Genomic DNA, 17,269 nt, shown 5'->3' with positions numbered 1-17,269 from the left:
TCTCTGCCTCGTCAGAGAGCTCTCTGCACCCGTTCTGCACGTTGCTGTCAGAAGCCACGCAGACCATGCTGCCCTGCGTCGCCCGCTCGGGTAAGCACATGCTTTCTGATGGAAATGCTGGACTTGTCCCCGGCATGGCGAGGGCCCTGGAGGACAGACCTGCTTTCTGCACTCCCGAGAGGAGGTGAGGATCCCTGCCGGGACCGCGGGGGGATGCTGGCAACAGGGTTGGTTCTGGAATCAAGAGACCTCGTGCCCCAGTTGCAATAGTAGCTGGGTATCCTTGGGAAAGTCCCTGAGGGTCTGTGACGTTTGGTGACCTCATCTAAAAAGTGGGCACAATGAAACGCACTGAGCGTGTCACACGAGGTTGCTGGGAGGCACCTGCGTGGTGCACGGTGGAGATGCTTTGCCGTCCAAACCTCACAGAAGCGGGGACTGGCGCTGGGGGAGCAGCATTTCTGGAATTCTTGTGTGAAACTCTTTAAAGCATGTCTGCCTGGTGACCCCAGTGAGCACCTGTGTTGCACATCCTGTGTCATGGGCGGGGGGAACGTGTTCTGTTTTATGCCGAGTTAGAGATGCCCCACCGGGCCCCCCCCCCCCCGCCCCCCCCCCCGCCCACTGACCTAGAGAGAGAAGGCTCTTTCCTGCCTGTATTTGGTGGCATTGCCCGAATGCTTTAGGGACGGTAATGCATGCGCAGCGAATTCTGGGGAGGAAAGCTGTCTTCCCTGCTGGCTACCCAGTCCACACTCCTGGGAAGGACCTGCGGGGAGTCGCTCCGTGGTAGTGGCCAGAGCCTTTCCTAACCCATTTGCCCACAGAAGTGAGCAGTGGGACAAGCAGGAGATCTTCTAGAGACAGATGGATGCATTAGCCCCGTGCATCTGTGGCCCTCCTGGCCTCGGAACGGCCCGCGACACTGGACAGCTATCTGGGGACCACTGGATAGCTGTCTGGGGACCGCTGGGCCAGCCGAGGGCGGGAAGCAGCCAGAGGAGGAAAGGGAGCCATCGCCCAGGGGGAAGGTTCCTAGCCTCCCTGTGATAGTGTTGGCCTCGTCTGTGGCGTGGCGACCGACAGCCAAGGGGTCGGTGATGGTTAGAGCCGAGGGGGCTCGCGGTAAACGGCAGCTGGGAGTCGGTGGGGTGTGCAGTGAAGAAGGTGCCCCGGGTGCCTGCGGAACGGATGAGCGATCGCTGGCGGTACCCCTTCTTTCTGATGGTGTCCCCTTGGCTGTCGTGTGCGCGCCCTGGCCACCTGGCCGGCTGATTGCTGCCTTCTCTGCTTGCACTTTTGATCCTCGGGAGAGGGAAAAGGTGCCTCGGGTACTTCACTGGTGGACGGCAGAAAGCCCTTTTTTTTAGACCCTGGAGCCTGAAGTAACTCCCGCATTGATGCTTTACCCTCTCATCAGCTGCTGGCCCGACCGTGACCGGGGAGAAGAGACTTACCTGCCGGGACACTGCTCGTTGTTCGGCAGTGGTACCAGGACAGGAGTCCCCGGCCCCCTGCCCCCCGGCTGAGCTCTGCCTCTCTCGTTTCCACTCTTGATCCAATGGTGAACCCGCAGGGCAGCCGGGCACTCTTTCTGGGGGAGGGCGCACGTGGAGTGTGACAGCCGGCCACGCCCTGAGGTTCTCATTTCTGCAGCCTCTCACGGCCCAGAGTGAGTCCCCTGGCTACTGACAGGGAGGCTAAAGGAAGTTGTTTGTATGTAAACTTACACAAGAGCGTTTTTTCCACTGGCAGTTTATTTGGTTCGGACTGGAATACATCTGTGACATTAGAGTCTTTATCCTAAAGGCAGAGAAAGCTGTAAACCCTTTTTTTGGGGGGTGGGGTGGGTGGCGAGCACTCTTACTCAGCCTGGGTCCCTCAGACTTAAGAGTTCCAGCGACTGTTTGGGGAGCTGAGCCGAAGCATGCGAGAATCTGGGGCAGTGGTTCCCCACCCTGGCTGCGTCCGGGGCCGGGGCTCTGGGAAGAGCTGTGTGCTCCCTGCACACAGGTTGAAATAGGCTCTTCAGGCATGGAGCCTGGGCGGCTGTAGGTTTGGAAAGCTCCCCCTGGTAATCCCGATGGACAGTGAAGGTTGAAAACCAGTGTCAAGGTTGAGTGGGCGTTCCAGGTGGCACAAGTGCCCCCTGCTTTCCCCAGCTCAGACTGGCTTTGGGTGCTGTGGGCCGATTAGAGAATATTGTGCAAATAGATGCCACGTTCTGTGAACATCTGCCAGTGATTCTGTTTATTCCAGGGTCTACCCACCCCACTTTCCTTCACAGAATAATTGGAGGTAGTTGTACAGAATTACACCAGACTACTGGTTTGATTGGCACAAAATGATCTCGAGTGTGAAGTGCTCTGTGGTACTGATTGTCCTCGTCTGTTCCCGCTCCGTGCCACACAGCTTACAAACACCGCCATTCATGCGGGGGCCGGGGAGGCAGGCTGCCTGGGTTTTGCTAACTGCGTAATTTGGGGCAAGTTTTAAAACTTGTGTAGACCTCACTTTCTTCATCTATGAAATGGGATGACAGGAGCCCTTATCATCTCACAGGATTGTTCTGATGTTTAAATGCAAACATGTCTTGGGACACCCGGGTGGCTCAGTCGGTTGAGCATCTGACTTCAGCTCAGGTCATGATCTCACGGTCCGTGAGTTCGAGTCCCGCGTTGGGCTCTGTGCTGACAGCTCGGAGCCTGGAGCCTGCTTCCGATTCTGTGTCTCCCTCTCTCTCTCTGCCCCTCCCCCACTTGTGCTCTGTCACTCTCTCTCTAAAAAATAAGCAAACATTAAAAAAGACAAATCAATACAAACATGTCTGAAAAGCGTATAGCTTGGTACATCTTCCTAGCACATGGTACGTGCTCAGTAATTTCCATGATCTTGTAATGGAAATATTCAGAGCTGATAAATTTGTCAAAGAGAATTCATCCTTAGCCCTTGCAGTTCTAACTGGTAGGGTTAATTCACCACTTAAATGTCGGCCTCTAGAGTACCTTGAATTTCAAATGAGTGTAGCCACGGGAGTTCCTAATTGGAACATTGCCCCTAAATGCTGGTTTTCATCTGTATTCATGAGAAATCCTGGAGCTTTACCTCTTTCTTTGGTTTCTTCTCCTGCACACTGCTCTGCGGTGACTTCTGGCACGGAAATCCCCATACAGCACCTCATCAGCGGCCGAAGGGACGTGGTCATGCACTGTAGGACGCAAGTGTTATCCGCGGACCGCCTGGTTAGGTGCATCCCTCGGCGGCCAGGGCTGGTTTTTCTCTGCTTTCTCACCAAACCTAATCTCGTTTTCATCTGTTCCCCATTAGACTCTAAGCTCCACACGAACAGGGACTCTGGCTCCTGTCACTGCCAGGTCATCTGCACTTGGCCGTGTCTAGCACATAGTAGGTGCTCACGAAATACTTAGCAAATGAAATCTAGGAGAACACAGGATAAATCCGCACGGTAAGATTTAAGCCGTGTGGTATGAAACCTCATCAACAAAACGTAGTGAATCGATTTTGTTAATGCGGGTTTAAAATGTTTGAGTAGCTGAGTTCATTATTACCGAGTGTCGCATAGGCTGGGCATTGGGGATAGAAAGATGGTCACAGCTGATGCCTGCCCTCGCGGACGTGCGGTCTAGGGAGGCAGGTGGACGCGTGGCTGTGCTATATACGGTAAGTATTACGATGAAGGGCGCGCTGTGTGCGCTTGGACCACAGGGCGGGTTTGTGCTTCATGAACACAGGCAGCAAGTCAAAATGCAGCTGAAATTACACGTTCATGCTCGTACAGTTGATGGGAAGTGCCTGTCTTTGAATGAATGAATACATAAATACATAAAAGGTGCTAAATAAACTCTTGAGTGGCCCTCGTGTGGACGGAGTGGCTTTCGCGTGGCCCTTGCTTTACCTTTCTCCCTCAGGAAAAGAGAAAGGCAGAGCAGTGCTGCTGCAGGGGCTCTGGAGCGGGGCCGGGCCAGGGGGTTCTGGCTCCGGCTCTGTCACAAGGCCAGGCTGTCCTGCAGGCAGCTTGCTGTGCTGTAGCGGGAGGGTTGGGCCGTTTGATGCGTGTGGCCTCTTTTAGTTCTGACCCCAGACTCCTCGTCTCCAGCCGTCTTCCTTGGGAGTGGAGAAGGAGTGTGGCAGCCGGGGAGTTGTTTACCTACATTCACTGGGACCTCGCAGCCTGATTTGGGGGGAAAGCCCCGGGAGAAGTGTTGGTTGCCCATCTGGCGCCCAGCTGAGGGGGGCACGCAGGCGTGTTAACTTTCCGTGGTGTGAGTACAAGCTTCGGAAAGGTCAGAGCGCCACTGGAGTCAGCTGGAGAGAGGCAGAGGACAAGGTGCCACGGGTGACAGCGAGTGTGCTGGCAGCGGGGTTCTCTGGCTCTTCCGTGAATTCGTTTCTCAGGGACTCTGACGTCAGACGGTTTCTGTGGTTTAGGCCGCGAACATCTCGTATCGTCACACGACCCTTGAGTGCCCTTGGCGCTCTGCCGTGGAAATGTATAGATGCCAGCTCCTGAGTCGAGCCGTAGACAGCGCCTTGGTTGCTTAGCCGTGCTGCGAGTTTGGATGACGTCAGGCCCATCCGGGAAAGATAAAATGTGGTCTTGCAGCGTCAGTTGGGCTCTCTCAGTCAGAGAGCTTTGTCATCCCTCAGTGGAGTGACACAACACAGGTCCTGAGCTGTCTGAGGCCCTCCAGCCCTGGATGCTGAGGTTGCCCAACGACACTGCCTTTACTCCAGGGTTGGGAGAATGTGGGAGGAACGTGTGTTGCAAAACTCAGGGGATTTTTTATATTTATTTACTTTTGGGAGATTGCAAGCAGGGGCGGTGCAGAGAGAGGGGGACAGAGGATCCGAAGCGGGCTCTGTGCTGACGGGCTGACAGCAGCAAGCCCGACGTGGGTCCCGAACTCCCCAACTGAGAGATCGTGAGCTGAGCCGAAGTCAGTCGCTCCACCGACTGAGCCACCCGGGAGCCTGGCAAAGCTCAGTTTTACATGGTTGTTGTTAATGGTGATAATGGCTTCTTACATTTGTGTTTCGCTTCACGGTTCACAAGCAAGTTTACAATCCATTGTCTCATTTCATCCTCTCTGCAGTTCTGTGAAAAAGGCAGGTCGGTTTTTACATCTCTTGTTTTTCCAGTGGTTTTATTGGTGCTCCCAGAAGATCAGAGACCTAACCAAGGACTGTCCTGCACAGCATGGTGACCTTAGTTAACAATACCGTTTTGCATATTTGAAAGCTGCTAAGAGAGTAGATCTTGAAAGTTCTCATCCCGAGAAAAGGAAATTTTGTAACTGTGTGCGGTAAGAGATGTTAACTAGACCTACTGTGGCAGTTGGTCGTGACACGTACAAATATGAGATCATTATGTTGTACCCCTGAAAGTAACATAATGTAATATGTCAGTAGCACCTCAATTAAAAAAATAAAATAAAGAAGAGTCTTAACCAAGGTCATGGACCGAGCTAGGGGCCCTGGTGGCCCTGTGTCTTCCTTGCTGTGCTACCAGGGCTCTGGGCTACGTAGTCTCCTAAAAACCCCTCGCCCATTTGGGGAGTTCTTGGGGTGTTTCTGTTCCGTTTGGAGCCTTTCGGTTTCCCGTTCTCTGTTCCTCCGGATGCCTGGATGTTCCTGAAGCTCCCGGGTCGTCCCTGTGCTTGGGGGCCTTCCTCGCCTGCACGTGGTGTGTGTGTGCTAAGTCCTCTGGACGAGCCCTTGACTACAGGCGCCTCCCCTGTGCCTGCCCCCACACTTTCAGCTTGACCCCATGTGCACCTCTGATCGCTTCTTATAGAATAAGGGGTGTTCTGGGTGCACTGGGTTCTTTTTTTTTTTTTTTTTTAAATTCAAGTTAGTTAGAGCCAAAGCTAAGCAATCAGCACGCTGCTTTAAAACTGTGATTGTGTAGCCTTCCCTCCCCCAGCGCGAGCTCCTCAAGGGTGTGGCCACACCGCGTCCCTCTGCGTTGTCACCGGGCAGCTGGGTGGGTGTCTGGGGCATGGTCAGATTCAAGTGCCTAAATTCAAGTAAGGCCAGCAGAGGTGTGACATCTGGAAAATGACAAAGCCAAAGGAATTTTTACCTAAGATGTTCACAAAAGAATGTTTTAGAAGGTTGACCTGTTTCTTAGTGGGAGTTTAGTTTCGGCCCAGAGAGCAGCTGTGTGCCCAGAAGGCTTTGGGGTTTCGCTGTGTGACAGGTGAAGTTAATTGTCGTGTGAACATGTTATCCTTCTGTGGCTTCAGTAGACCTTTCTCCCAAATGGAACAGCTTTTTCTATGAAAGTCACCCTTCCTGTTGGAGACGTGTCCCAGGAGTGCTGTGCAAGGATCTCCTGTTGGTTTAAACCCAGAGATTACCTGCCGAGAAGCATACGCTCTGCTTTCGGCTCAAGGAGCAGAGTCCGGTTTCTGCCTCCGTGAGCGAAGGGCAGCAAAGCATCCTCAAGGCCAGACGACAAGACACTCACTCGTCTGCATCGTGGCCGTTCTCGAATGCTGTCTCAGGTGTCTGTGTTGGGATTTCCGTGAAGCTTTGGGAGCCGAGCAGGGATGTGCACATTACGGCGTTAATGGGCTCTGCTTGGGTCTGTTCCTCCCCGCTGACCGGCTTCTCGGAATTTGGGCAAGCCACACAGGGTCACCGAATGACCCTCCTTCTCCCTTATGCTTCTTTTGAAGGGTTTTTGCAACAGCCAGTAACGTAATATGGAAACATATGTAATTATTTTGGAAGCATGTTTAACTTAGTCACGCACTGAGCACTTGGCACTGTTCTAATACCGCCAGAACGTGGCATCTGAAAGTTACTTGGGAATGCTGCTGGAATAAAATTCACTAGGCTTGCCGTGGAGGAGAGAGAAGTATCTGATCAGGGAGAATCTTGCTCAGCTCACCCACGTGCAGATTAGAGTCTCATTTGCATCTTCTCAAAGGCCCTAAGATTCGTATGAAGTATTTTACAAAAGTGATCTCCACAGTTCAAAATATTTTCTGTGGCTGGGCATGGTTCTGAGAAAGTCACAGACATTGGTTCATTAAATTCTCATTACAGCCCCAAGAGGATTGTAATCCTGCTGTTTCGGTCCTTATCTTACAGCTAAGGAAACTGAGGCACCGGGAACGGAAGGAACTTGCCCGAGGTCACAGGGCTCTCGTGTGATAGTCCTGGGATTGCCGCCCGGGCCTCGGTCCCAGTCTTTTCTCTGAGCCCCCACTGGGGAGCTGCACCTGCCATGACCACACCTTCCGCACGATTTCTTCCTTGAGCGATCAGTACACCCTCTGAGCTCTGCCGAGCCACATCTGTTTTATTTACCGCCGTACTCCCTGGGCCGGACACATGTGTGTAATAGCCGACACGTACGAGGCACTTGTGGAATGATTTTGTGACCTCAGAGTGGTTTCTGACATTAGTATCTTAGCACTAAACACAACTCTTGTACCTCCGTTTTCTCACCTGACCCTTACAGCTGTGCGGTAGGCAGTATTTTCCCTCCCCTTTTACACAAGAGAGTGTCACCCTGTGGATGGCATCTGGTCGAGTCATGGGTTGAGTTCCTGGTTACATATCTCCCCCGCCGCCCCCAACTCCATACCTGTTTTTGTTTTTTTTTTTTAACTTTCAGATTCTTCTGAAATTCTTTCTTTGGTGAGGGTCATCAGAAGGAAGCACAGGCAAGAAGATTTCATGATCTTCAAAATTCAGTGGCGTTAAAATAAGAAACTGTCTTGACAAGAACTGTCACGCTATCTGCTGGGGGTGCTTGGAACAGAGATCTTTGCGTTACAAACAAAACAGTGCCTGCCCGTAACCATGCCAGAGGTGAACTCTGACTATCTGGCTTGTTCGATTGGGGGTAGAGCTGGAAAGCTCGAGGACACAGGTGAGTTTTTGTCCCGGCACTTCCCCCCCAGGACGCCCGTCCCACCGTGGTTCTTCTGCGTCCTCTCCCACCCTGCTCTGCTCTCTCCCTCCAGCTAATGCCAGTGCCCTGGCGTGTGTCTTCTTATGGCCTGTGTGAATATCAGAATTCCCCTGTATGTAATCGGAAAATTGATACGTAGGCGAAATAAGCGAAACAGAGCTTTTGAAAGAGTGTAAGGCACCTTCTGGATCGTAAAGGAGATACATGTTCATAGTGGGATGTTTGGAAACGAGAGGATACAGAAGAAAATAGGTCTCAGAAGCAGAAATCACCGCTGTGGACGTTTCGGCCTTGTGCAGAACAGCTGACGTCTGGGACTTCCTCGTCAGGACGGCGCCCACCACCGGGACTGGATAGGGCGGCTCACTGTGCCTGAGCGGTTTTGCGCAGACAGCACGGTGCGTGTCTACGCGCCCGCTTTCCTCCCGGGAGTCTGGAACCGGTAGGTGCCAGGCAGAGGGGGCCCTGTGCCCAGCCCCCGACGAAAGCCCTGACGCTGGGTCTCTCGTGAGCTTCTTCGTGGTGGCACTTCCCACGTGTGTCCTGTGTCCTGTGTCGCATGTGACTCTGCTGTGAGGGAGACTAGAGGCTCGCACCTGCCATTCTTTGCACCCGGCGCCTTTCCCTTTGCTGAGGGTACTTTGTGTCTTCTCGCCCTGACAGGTCTTAGCTCCGAGTACGCCTGTGTGCGGAGTCCCCTCGGGTCCTGCTGCCCGTCCTCGAGCCTGGGGTGGTCTTGGGGACCCTTGACCAAGGCCTGTTTCTTGTCTGTTTCCAAGCATAACAATATGGTATATTTTTTCATAAAACGGGTTTTATTTCTTTTAGAGATCTCTCTTTTTTCCCACGAACACGAGTGAGCATTTTGTCATATGTCGTTAATGTTCTTTCAAAACACGATCTGCACTTAAATCGTACCTTCAGCGTCTATGTGACGTGGGATGCTGGAGTCTTGCAGTTCATGTGCTGCTGCGGGTAACGAGAGTCCTGGTTTGTAGTCAGGGTGCATCCCAGCGAAGGTTGCTCCTGGGGCGGGGTGAGAGAGGGCGCGGGGGTGTGTGTGACCTTGGCAGACACCGGTAAGGGTTCCTGAGAAAGGCGGTTTCCACCGGCCCAGGTGTCAGCCGCGCTCGAGAGTAGCCGCCCCACGAGCTCCTCTCCAGTGCTGAGTCTTAGCAGTGAAAGCAGTTTGTCAGTTGGATAAATACTAGACGGTATCCTTTTGATTTGCGTTTTCGACTATTAGTGAGGTTCCAGTGATTGATTTTCTTTTCTGACTTGCCTGTTGGTGTCTTTTGCCTAGAGAGTTTCTCATCCCATGCTCAGGTATCTTGTGCTATTCTGGGCCGGGGTAGTGACCTCCCAGGGAAAAGCCTGTATCCCCACTCCGCTGGGTCCGCCGGGGCCTCTGGTGTGGTGCGTGCTTCAGAAGCGGGCTTGGCTTCCGGTGGGAGGCGTGACTTCTGATGCCCGTTAATGAGGTGCATCCTTAACCGAAGCCCCGATGTACGCACTGGGGTTGGTACCACGGGAGAGAGCCAGCGGAGTCCTGCGGAAGACAGACCCAGCGGTGGCGGTTTCTGTGGGGGAGAGTGGCAGTGAGGGGGCCCTCTGTACATTGATCGCTTGCTGTAGCGGTACACACATCTCCACCAGGATGCAGGCCTGTGTATTCCTCATGAAATCTATGGCTCAGAATGTGAAAGCCTTACCAAGCGGACTAATCCCCAGTGATTACGAAAGCAACTCGAGACGGTAGTGCGGACAGGAAGGCACGGAGGGGGACCGTGCTGGCTGCGGTGGCTGTGCGGAGGCAGACGTGGGGGAAGGATGTCAGGATCAGCAGGGCGAGGGGCAGCGGGGAAGCCGAGGAGGCAGTGGACTGCGATGCGGGTGTTCGGAGCCTCGGCCGGCCTGTGTGGTGTTCGGGAGCAGGGACTGCCCGACTGAGCGTCCCCTTTCGGACTGACGTCGTCAGGCCTCTTCCCCCTTTCGGGGTTCAGGCTGCCGGGGGGAAGCGTGGGGCCAACCCCAGAGAGCTGGACCACGCTCCCTGCAGCACGTCTCTGCTCGAAGAGGAATCAAATACCCCTTTTGTGTCTACCAGCAGCTGACCACGTGTGGGCACACAGTGCTGGGGGGACGCGGAGCTGGTGGCCGGGATGTGCGTTTCGAGGCTGTGTTTGTGGGACAAGCCGAGTCTTTACTTTGATGGTTTATGTGAGGTGGTCGGGAAGGCGTGCCATGGATTGTGGTGGGTGCAGTCGCTAAAGCCCCCCAAGCCCCTCGGGCGATACAGCAGTGATGGATGGTCTCTCACTCGTGTGTGTGCAGCGTGCTTCTTTCTACACCCATGGAGGCAGCTCTGGGGGGATGTGTAACGTGGTCAGCACCGGCTGTCTCGGAGGAAGGGGTTGGGATTGGAGATTATAGTGGTGGGAGAATTTCACTGTTTTGTATGGATCCGAATCCGAATATTCGCTATGTGATTATTTCATGAGTCTTAGTTACATTTAAATTTTAACACTTGTAATGAAAGCAGTATGCCCTTTTGAAAATTGGGGAAAACACGAAATGATCTGTGACCACAGAGAAATTGTTTAATCTTTCTGTGCTTCAGTTTCCTCATCTGCAAATTGGGGAATTAAATGGTACTGATTTTGTAGGGTTGTAATAAGAGTTCAGTGAGATAAAACTCAAAGCCTGGCCCCTCCTGAGTGCGTAATAAATTACTTCAACATTCGAGGGGCGCCTGGGTGGCTCAGTCGGTTAAGCGTCCGACTTTGGCTCAGGTCAAGATCTCATAATTCACGAGTTCGAGCCCCGCGTCGGGCTCTGTGCTGACAGCTCTGAGCCTGGACCTGCTTCGGAGTCTGTGTCTCCATTCTCTCCGTTGCTACCCCACTTACCTTCTGTCTCTCTCTCTCAAAAATGAATACACATCAGAAAAATTAAAAAAAAAATAAATTCAACATTCGAGAAGAAAGAGAACGTGAATGGGTCATCTTGGCTTCCGCTGTATCATTGTCTCTGGGCTGTGGTAGTAGTAAAAAGGGTCTGAATTCAGCCCCATGTAGAAATGTGATGGAGAAGAATTGCTTTGGGTGTCAGGAGACTCTGGCCGTGGACGGGGCTCTCTCCTCGCGTGTGACCCCGTGTGTGATGGGAGCGGAGGCTCGTTCGTGTGGCTAGGGTCCCCGTGGCGGGGCTGCTGGGAGGGCCCCAGGACATGCAGCAAACACGCCAGCCGTGGCATTACGAGGAGGAGCAGGTGGACACGGGAAGCAGAAGTTTCCAGACAACACAGCGCCGCCTGCCCTGTGCGGAGAGAAGGTTCCTCCCCTGTTCCTTTCCACCTTAAAGGAGAACCAGCCGGTCCGGATCCACCCACCCAGCAGCCCCCGTGTGCTGTGTGCGCGTGTCGATTTGGCCCCTTGCCGTTTGCTGGATCACAGCGGCAGCCGTGGAAGGGCCAGCTTGCCTCGATTTGTGACTCTGGGTGTTTGCGCTCTTTATAAACAGTCGGAAAAGGCGTGGAAGGCCGTGTGTGGCAAGCTGGCAGATCCAGCAAGACGCGGACGGTTCCGTTGGCACGGTTTGCTTGAGCACGGGCTCAACGCGTCCCATAAACAGACACATCGGCCCGTATTTCAGAGCTTCTCTTAAAAGAAGGCGTTCTGCCGTCGGCCATATGGCTTACGGGTTTTCCTTGAAATGCGTGAGTTTGATGGTCAGACATCTGAAATCCGAAACCGTAACCGTCTTAAAACAGTTTTGTCCCCCCCCCCCCCCGCCCCCTGTTTCCATTAAGAGAGGAATCGAGGGAGCATCGTGTCACTTTACATAGGCTTTTGTCAGTCTGTCCTATTCCCCGTTGACCTGTCATAATGTCAGCATCTGTGCGGGTGGGGCGGAGACCCTTTTCTCCTCTTTCCGGTCGCCTTGTCCTCTCCGGCTTTGATCCCTCCCTTTGTCTGTTCGCACCTACAAAAACGTGGGCTCGAAGACCTGGGTTATTGTCTCACGGCCGCTGCTCTGTCGGCCGTCCTGGCGCACCGACGATGAGTGTCTGTTGCGTGAACGTGCTGGCGGAAACGGCTGCTCTTGTGCCGTGTCCTGAAACAGGCTTTTAGAAGCGGCGAGTAGAGGGCGTGGAGGCCGTGAGCCGCTGGGGCCGCACGGGTGGCTGCGGGATGTGTCGTCAGCCCACATACTGACGCTGCAGGAGGGCGGGGTGCGTGAGCGGAAACGTGTAGACCACGTCTTCGGGAAATGAGCTGATGGTCACAGCTGCCACGTGTGTGCGTGTGCAGCGTTGCTGGGGCTCGGCACCACAGCCCTTTCATCCCGGTGCAGGTGGAAAATGTGGCGTGAGGCACCAGAAAGTGGCTAGGCCAGCGTCGCCTGGTTGCACGGGGGCCAGAGCCTTTCAACTGCTCACCTCACCGCCCGCCTTATAGCTCGGAGCATCCTCCCTGACTCTGAATATGCAGTAATGGGGGAGAAACGTACCCCGATGTCACGGGGGCAGAGAAAAAAACCCAGCAACCTAGAATCATGTTCACAAGTCTTGTACCTAGAGAAAGTAGTGATTTTTTTTTTTTACCATGCCTTTAAATTTCCCAATACCTTATCTTTTCTCCTAAGTTTTATAAAACAGTACAAAAGAAGGCGTTTGGGGAACAGCGACTTGAGAAAAAGGGGAAATGTCAGATAGACAATTGCCATTTTTATTTTATTCTCAGCCTGGAATTTAAGCACTTTGGACTCCTGTGTAAGGTACAGCTTGAACCATTGTGTGGCCAGTCGTTACGCATAATTTGAGAACAGCAGGTGCAAACACCAAATCTGCCCTCTAATGGTGGCCTCATTAATTTTAAATTCAAATGGCAGCAGAAGCAGATGGCGAGGCGGGCTACGTAGTTAGATGTTCGGTCATTGACAGCTCTTTACTTCCGCGCATTATGTTGGACCCGGAGGCTGGCTGAGCTCACAGAGAACTGATCGTGATCTGTCCCCTCGCCAGCTGGGCTCTTTTTCACGCTGGGTCCAGAAGGGTTGCTCTCCTGCAGTCAGTGAAGATAGGTTGCTGATTGTTTTGGAATCACGACGGGTTATTTATGCCATCCAAAATTCTGAGGCAAAGCTGTCAGATGGCTGTCTTCTGTATGTATTTCAAATCCGCATTTCAAGTGTACGTAAGCTAATTAAGGTCTTCTTTAATGGGTAATTGAGCATATTATTGATCGATGCGCGAAGAGGTGTCCGTACTCCGCTGCATGGTCCCTGGCACTTTGCACGAGGATGTGAGCCTTAGAACGTAAGCTGGAGTTTCTGAATGATTACCCAGGAGTGACGCCGAGCACCGAGAGGAACACTTATTAAAACAATATCCCTTAATTTTGTGCAAGTGCGGATTTTACAGCAGTGTTTAAAAGGCAGCAGCAGAATTGGCCCAGCACCCCCACCGCCTTGTGTAAAAATCCACAGGTGCTCTCCGGGCCGGCGTGCTCCCTGCCTTTCTCACCACAGGCTGTGCACCTGCTCTCCTGCTTACCTTCCCTACCTGTTCCCGCTCCTCTGGGCTCTCCTCAAAGGGGGCGGTCTGGCCACGGCTTCCCTGAGCTGCGTAGGACTGTGGCCTGAAAAGTGGCCCCACTGCCCGCCTGCCGTCCTGCGGGGGCCAGCCTTGCCAGCTGCTGCGGTCTGGTCACCGAGTGGCACCGAATGCACGTCGTTCTATAAAACTGGAGGCCACAACGGTGGCAGGAGAGATCGCTTCGTCAGGATGCTCTGGGCATTTTAATCATGGGGGAAAGTCACGGGAAAATATGTGATTCCTCAAATGTGGTGTCAGAGGGAAGTCAGGGACTTGACGTGGAATGACAGCGGAGGAAGGGAGTGGAGGGGTAACAGGCGCGCTGGCATCTAGTGACTGGGCACTTCCTCCGTGTCCCTACTGGGTGCAGGCGGACACGCACCCACATCCCACGTGTGACTTGGAATCTGGCCTCGCAGTCACGTTTCAAGTGCCACGGTCATGTCCCTCCTCGTGCGGCAGGCCTGCAGCTGCGTTCAGCCCTGTGGAAGACACTGTGGCGCTCCTCGGGGAGGTGAGTCCTGCCACCGGGGTCCTGGACCAGGCCGTGCCACCCTTTCACTGCAGCCTCGCAGCCAGGCCGCCTTTGGACCTGCTTCTCGAGCCTGGAAGTCCTGCTTCCTCTGCGTCCTGCACATATTTAGTCCGTCATTCGTTGTTGAGTTTCGCCGAGTTAACCGCGTCGTGGCTGTGTGACCAGACTCCCGAGTCCACGCACGGCAACGTGGATGCACTTCGTGGACTTCAAGGTCCCGCTTACCGTTTCTCGTGGGCTGTACGACAGGCTTTCAGAATCACACTCTGGGTGCCGCGTTCATGGGGGTTTACTTGTCAAGGCTACTCTGGTCAGAGCCTGCCTGGGGGGAGCAGGGCAGGCGGGGACGGGGGCGGTGGTCTGCCTGCTGCCAGTGCATTCTCCAGCTTGTTTGGCTGGGCCACTTTTCTGCCCTCGTGGGGGGTGTCTCTGGAGTTAGCATTAAGTTTGCAGCTGTGGAAGAGTGGCCATTGGCACAGAGATACTAGGAGGACAGTTTGCTAAATTGACTGCACTAGAGGAATTTATTTTTATGTTTTGTTTTTTAAATTTTTTGCATGTTCATTCATTTTTGAAAGAGACAGAGACAGAGCGTGAGCAGGGTGGGCCAGAGAGAGAGGGAGACACAGAATCCGAAGCAGCTCCAGGCTTCGAGCTGTCAGCACAGAGCCCGATGCAGGGCTTGACCCCACGAACCGTGAGATCATGACCTGAGTGGAAGTCAGACGCTTAACCGCCTGAGCCCCCCGGGCTCCCCTGCGGTGGAGACGTTTATGCAAGGGCAGCATGGGAGGCGCTCTGGTGTGTGGCGTGTTCTTTACGGCCTCTCCTTGCAGCGTTACAGATTTCTGGAGGATTCTGTGATAACCGGAGTCGCCAAGGGTGTCATTCTTGTGGGCTGTAGGCAGTCAGGATTTATTCGGTGTTAATGTGATAGTGGCGGTGTTGTTCCTGGCCACGTATGTGAATTAGACGTTCTCCTGGCAGGGCCGCCGGAGGCGTTTGCTGTGGCTCGCGCTTAAGGAGGTACGTGCACTTGGATCGGTGTGGACCGCGAGCGAGCGAGACCCAGCCAGGTGCTCTCAACCCAATTGTTCACCCATCACTGTTCCACCTGCCAGTCAGACTCCGGATGATGTCCCCTCCACGCACAGCCCCCCACTCGCCCCCACGTTCACACCCCCTCACACGCACACACCCCACACCCACGCACACGCACACCCCACACTCACCCCCACAACCCCCACACTGATCCCACCACCCCACATGCACACACACAACTTCCTTCTTAACTCCCTGGGCCCCGGGCGGCCGCTGTCAGGTCTCTGTTTGCCTTACCTGCTTCCAGCACTTTCCCAGCCCACTGGCCCTCTTGTTCTTACCTCCCAGTTATCTGTTGTCCGCAGTCGGCCTGCCGGCCTCGGCTTCTGGTGTTGGAGGCTCTTGGGGCTGGGAGCCACCCCCACAATGATCAGGGTTTTCCAGAGCTCGCTTTATCAGGCCCCGGGGGTGGGAGCGAGGCTGAGGCTTATCGGCCGTGCGCGCTGTTGGATAACGATGGGACTTTGTCCTGCACAGGGAGCCTTCGGCGTGCATGGTGGTAAAGAACGCCTTGACTTCTGCCCTTCTGGGGAGAGACGGTTTGCGAACCGAGCCTTGCTTCCAACCAGAAAAGCGTGGTTTGCACACCGTCTTGTTGTGTTACTGAGTATTGCTGGACGAGCTGTTCTTGACCTGCTTGCTCACTCGTCCACGGTTTATTGAGCTGGGCCCGTATTCCTGCTGCCCCTGGGACTGGCCCTGAGGGAGTGGATGGCCTGGGCGCACACATGTGCACAGAGCCTTGAAAGCGTGGTCGCGGGGTGCCTGCAAGACACAGGACTGAGGTTCTGGACCGCCTCGCCGAGCTGCGTGTCCCTGTAACCCTGCGTCCCCGCCATAGCACGCGTCACGTCATTCTGAAATTCTCTGCTTGTGTATCTGTCCTTCCCGTTAAACGGAGAGCTCTCACAGGACAGTCTGTGGGTCCTGCGTCCGCTATTTTTACACCCCCCTTGCCAAGCTCGGTGAGACCAAAGAAAGACAAGGGCTCTTTACCGTTTTCTGAAAACCAGCGGGGCTGAGCGGAGGGGTCCCCCCAGTTGGGGGGCTGCAGGGAGACAGGATGGACTCAGAAGGAGGGAGTGAGTTTCGTTTGGTTTTGTTTTTCACTCTTTCATTTGAAACACCTCAGACTCAGGGAAAAGTTGCAAAAATCACACAAAGAATTCCTGTATGCTCTTCAGCGGATTCCCCAGACATCTTAGATTTGTGCTTCCGCCCTCCCTCTCTTTCTTTGTCTTGTTTGTGTGTGTGTGTATATTCATTCGTTCATTCGTTCGTTCGTTCATTCATTCGTTCCCAACTGTTTCTAGTGAGGCTAGGTTGCAGGGGCGAGGAGAAGAAGTGGAGAGGAGGTGGGTTGGGAGCTCTCTCAGCAACCTGGGCTGGCGAACGCAGAGGTTGGGCCTGGTGGGGAATGACAAGGGAGGTGAGAAGCGGGTAGTCTGCTGTGTTTTCAAAGGAGACCCCGTAAGATGTGCTGACCGGTTGGGTGAGAGGCTTCGTGGGCTTTGGCCTGAGTGACTGGCGGGCCAGCGATGCCATTACCAAGATGGGGAAGGGCCAGCAGGAGCCCTCGGGCCAGGGGGTCGGTGGCTGGTGGCAGGGCTAAGACTGAGGTCCAAGCCCAGAGGCCCTGGAGTGCGGGGGGCAGGGGGAGAGGCGGGGAGGAGCAGAAAGCAAGACCGCAAAGAACATGAGCAATTCACATAGGATTAGCTGATTTGGTTCACAAGCAAAGAGGCCACAAAGGTGTAGAGTGTCACTCCTGCGGGACGGGGCCTGCCCGTGTCACACGGTGTCCACCACTGTGGACAGCAGCTGCCTCACATCGGCAGGTACACTGAGCTCCCTCTCATGTCCTGGTTCTCCTAATGCGCCATCCGTGTCCCCTGGCCTTCGCTTTCACAGCTGTTTGTCACCACCCTGTCCCCTGCGCCCGAGTGTCTCCTGCATCGATCCCATCTCTCCGGCATTCCTCAGGAAGGCTGGATTCAGCTCTGTTTCCCCACAGAGGGCAGCTGGAAGTGTGGACGGGGTCTCAGCTCAAGACGGGAATTTAGGGGCCATGACAAATGGTAGTTAG

At 54.2% G+C, this 17,269-nt stretch overlaps 1 protein-coding gene across 7 annotated transcripts in view; it reads left to right on the top strand.

Moving 5' to 3' along the window:
- Positions 1-17,269, top strand: part of AFAP1 (actin filament associated protein 1) — a 149,555-nt gene that overhangs the window by 24,765 nt on the left and 107,521 nt on the right. The window contains exon 1 of one of the 7 annotated variants that reach the window (XM_043573047.1): positions 7,647-7,906. The exons of the other annotated variants lie outside the window; for them this stretch is intronic. The gene's annotated coding sequence lies outside the window, so the exon portion shown is untranslated. Of the gene's footprint in view, positions 1-7,646; positions 7,907-17,269 lie in introns of those variants that run through there. 7 annotated transcript variants of the gene reach the window in all.

The sequence above is a fragment of the Prionailurus bengalensis genome, chromosome B1 (genome assembly GCF_016509475.1).
Source record: "Prionailurus bengalensis isolate Pbe53 chromosome B1, Fcat_Pben_1.1_paternal_pri, whole genome shotgun sequence".
NCBI classification, from domain to species: Eukaryota; Metazoa; Chordata; class Mammalia; order Carnivora; family Felidae; genus Prionailurus; species Prionailurus bengalensis.
This window is presented reverse-complemented; position numbering and strand designations above follow the sequence as displayed.